The 4130-nt window shown below is 35.1% G+C and overlaps 1 long non-coding RNA gene across 1 annotated transcript; it reads left to right on the top strand.

Moving 5' to 3' along the window:
• The first annotated feature begins 3038 nt into the window (after positions 1-3038).
• Positions 3039-3527, top strand: LOC105368719 (uncharacterized). Its single transcript, XR_913114.1, has 2 exons — positions 3039-3260; positions 3325-3527. It is a non-coding gene; the product is annotated as an uncharacterized LOC105368719 (long non-coding RNA).
• Positions 3528-4130: the final 603 nt, after the last annotated feature.

Raw genomic sequence — 4130 nt, 5'->3', positions numbered from 1 at the left:
TTAAGTCGGCCTTCTACAATCGAACTCCGTGTTCCCACTGCGTGCGAAATAACGAGTTCCGATGACGCCGACGCCTCGACTTATTCTCAGGGCTTTCCCCCTTCCCCTTTCCTCTCATCCACGAATCAGACTAAGCCGATTCCGGCATAATCGTTAATTACGATCGATCCCACCGCCCAATTCACATGCGCATTATTGTAATATAATTACACTGTCTTTATTTTACGAGTTCAATTGAATTTATTTGAAAGCTGCAACAAATTTCATCATTAAATACACCATTATTTTCCCGCTCCTTTTCCTTCTTATTCTATTTCCCCTTTTTTCTTATTTTTTTCTCGTTTTCTCTTTTATTTTTCTTATCTTTCTTACCTCGACTTGGCTGCGAGAACGGCGTACGGCATACATCAATACAAAAGCGTTTGAATTTAAATTGAATTAGACGAAGTGAATGTTACGTGAGATTAATCGCGTCACTTGCATTGTCGAATAATTAAATCTGCATCAATAGAACTTTTAATCCCGTTAGAATATATATCCACATTAATTGTTTCTCCATAGTTGCTTTTATTTTATTTTTCGTTTTTTATTTAATTCCAAATCAACGTTTCCCTCTCATTCGCTACCCTACATCTGACATTTCTCATTTATAACTTTTATCCTAATGTTATTATGCTTATAATAAGCATTGCGTTTATTGTTTATTTAACGACGAATCAATAAATTTTGGACTTTTTAATTTACCTCTACTATCGAGCTACAATTTAATTATTATTTTACAATTAATTTCTAATTGATTTGAGAAAATGTATAGCTCAGTGTAATGTTAATAGCATACACAATATTGTCGATAAAAAGGGACGTAAAATTCTATTTATCTCGAGATAAAATCACTAATGAATTAAAGTAATTTGTGCTCAACTTCTTTCAAACGCTACCTTATGTAGAAATCTTTTCTTTTTCTTTTTCGTTTTTTTATGCCACTTTCAATCAACATTGACATCAATTTAAACGTAGATCTTAATTATTACTGACATCTAATACTGCGTTGATTGGTGATGAATTGTAGAAGAACAAAAATGTAACACCCAGAGAATTAAAACATCGGTAAGGAAATAATACATATTTCGAGATTATTATAAAAGAGGTTTCCATGTAAAATAAAAATTCTGCATAAAAGTGAAATTTTAGATAAGAATCAGCATATTACCATTCTGATGTGCAGTCTTCTAGAATTATATACGACTTGCGTTTTGCTGCATAGCACATGCATTATTATTCATATTCATACTGAAATGCATTCAGAGGTCTAATTCTGAATTGTTTCAGTTAAAAAGAAAAACAAAGTGGACACTTCAAAATTTTTCAACTATTCATTTATAGAAACGAACCAGCACAGTTTAAGTAATTATATATATGCACGTACATATGCGTATATACGTAGGATAAGAGCACCGATATATTAATAAAAAAAATTTCTATTTATTTTTATTCTTTCATATTATTGGGCCGAATCTTCTTAAAATTTATTTACCAACAGTTCTATTGGATTATTTTTTACATCTATTACTGCTTTATCTACCATATCATATGAACAAGAATTATTCGATTCGATAAATTATAATTGAGCATAAATTGTACGATATTCAAATCAAACAAACTAATTAATGAATTAGGAAGAAGTTTATTATTAATACCCTACGGACTTTATATTCATATTTCTTGATGCACCTCTTTAACGAAGATATAAAATTAATTTCAGTATTTTCGTTGAAATGTGCTTAAATGGATTAATTATTAAAATATATTTTAATAAATTCTTCATTTGTATAAAAAATCTATGCAGGTACTTTAGCCAGTGCATATAAGTAAAAAGAGCTACAGGAGTGAGAGAGTGACTGAGTGTGATAGAGAGATTGTGTGTGTGTGCGTGCGTGCGTGCGTGCGTGCGTGCGTGTGTGTGTATGTAAGAAAAAGAGAATAAAAAAGTGACTTCAGCGTATTTACATTCTGTGCATGAATAACTCGCTCTTCTACCATATTCGCCTCTTTCGATCTTCATGTTGGATTCACGTATATGAGCTCTCAAATCTCAAGGTCTCTCGCTCGATTCAAATATTCTCTTCTTCTAATCTCACTCACTTACTCTCTCTCTCTCTCTCTCTCTCTCTCTCTCTCTCCCTTCTTCCCTCCCTCGCCGTCCACCCTGAATACGCCCACAAATTTATCATTGAGTATTATTCATTGAAGCGTCAATAGACTATTTGAATATGAAAAGAAAGAAGCGAGTGAATGGGTCGTCGGCATAACCGCGGCATGTCGACAAGAGCTCGAATGCGCCGGCCTCTCTCTCTCTCTCTCTCTCTCTCTCTCTCTCTCTCTTTCTCTGTCTTCCTCTGTGTCTCTCTTATTTTTACGCACACTGGAATATGGGGGCGAGTACGCACACGCGCGTCTTTACTCGCGGCCGCGAATGAACAAGTGAACGGCCGTTGAACGAGAACAGACGTTTAGATGGCAGGCATCGATTACTTAATCGATTCAGAATATTCAGAAGACCACGGGATATCGTTTTGTCTAACTTCCTGCGGAATCGCAACGGGGTCGGCCCTGACATCGGCTCCTTTACATACGCTAACCAGAGGCCCTTTCAGCTTCTTTTCTCTTTCGCCGCGGCGACTCCTTCCCATCCCGTTCTCCATCCCTGTCCCTCGTCATCCTACTAGCCGACTATTGGTAACCGAGCTGCTCTTTACATTTAATTTTTGCTGGATATTAGACTCGAACATTATGGTCCAACCTTTGTCAAAGTTGTGGACCACTGTCGATCGCTCGCTTACCTGTCCGTCCTGTCCTCGTCTACTCAGTTCGTAAAGTCAAGTAGCTTTAATGCGTACACGTTCACCTCGTAAAATTACGAGCGAATTTTTCAAACATTATTATTGCATATTTTAATTAGAATTTTCGATTAATCGCACGAGCGTATCATTATCTGGATTCTTTTAATGGGTATATAGCTTATACACCGTGTGTTTGTTAAATTTTTTAACAATCACCTTTATTCAGCAGTTTCGCTCATTTCAAACTTGCAGTTGCCTCAAAGTCACTCAACTGCTTTGGGAACATTTCTTTGCTAACATTATTTGTAGATATTGGCAATTACAATGAAATATACATTAATATTACTGTCGTTAGTTTTATTTATCATAGAGGAAAGTATGTGTGATCAGGTTGAACTCAAAGACATTCATAAGCATTTGGTAAATTGCTTTATTTAATATATCCGTCGTAGTATCTATACAAGTGTTTTATCCTTTATTGCAGAATAATAAGGAAGAGGAAGCATTTTGGAAATCCTTACATGATACAACGAAGGAAAGTGGTCAAGCTATTGTTAAGTCATTAAAGGAGAAAATTCCTAAATATAAGAAACAGTGAGTTTTAATTTTTTTTCCAAAAGTTAAAAATGTATTTCCGATGAAAATAATAAAGCACTGTCAACATATGGACTTACTTATTAAACAGAATTATTGTCTTTTAATTTAATTTTTTTTTTACTGAATTTTACGTTTTTTTTCGCTCAATAGTTCTCCCCCCCCCCCCACCCACGGCACTCCATCTAATTCTTTTTTCCATTCAATTATTTGTGGCTAGTCGTGAGAAATTTAAAGAGTCAGAGATATAATTTTGTCTTCTCGTGCACGAGTGACTAATTTAATTGCGAATTTTAATAAAAAAAAAAAAAAAACAAAAAACGAGATGAGAGTTCGTTACAATATACGCCCCGAATAATATTTCCCATCTAATAAACTGATAATTTCGTCATAGGAAAATCATTTATCCGTGCAGTGAGCGATGAGTCGATACTTTCGTCTCTGTGGAATTGTACAAACTTTAATAAACTACGTTGCTTGTGAGTAATTATTGAAAAACGATCTTAACGACCTTTTAACGATTCGTTTATTCGTCCTCGAATGAAGCAGCTGACTTTTTTTCCTACGATTTCATTTTGTGACTCATCGTGCTAATTTTAATTATCCGTTACGCATCCGAGCAGCCGAATTTGCAATTTTTATAAGCGAGCGGGGGATAGGCGAGAGTGGCGAGAGTGGCGACGAAGAAAGTCATAA

The sequence above is a fragment of the Ceratosolen solmsi genome, unplaced genomic scaffold, assembly GCF_000503995.2.
Source record: "Ceratosolen solmsi marchali unplaced genomic scaffold, CerSol_1.0 scaffold1, whole genome shotgun sequence".
Taxonomy (NCBI): domain Eukaryota; kingdom Metazoa; phylum Arthropoda; class Insecta; order Hymenoptera; family Agaonidae; genus Ceratosolen; species Ceratosolen solmsi.
Note: the sequence above shows the minus strand (reverse complement) of the source record. Positions and strands in the feature narration are given on the sequence as shown.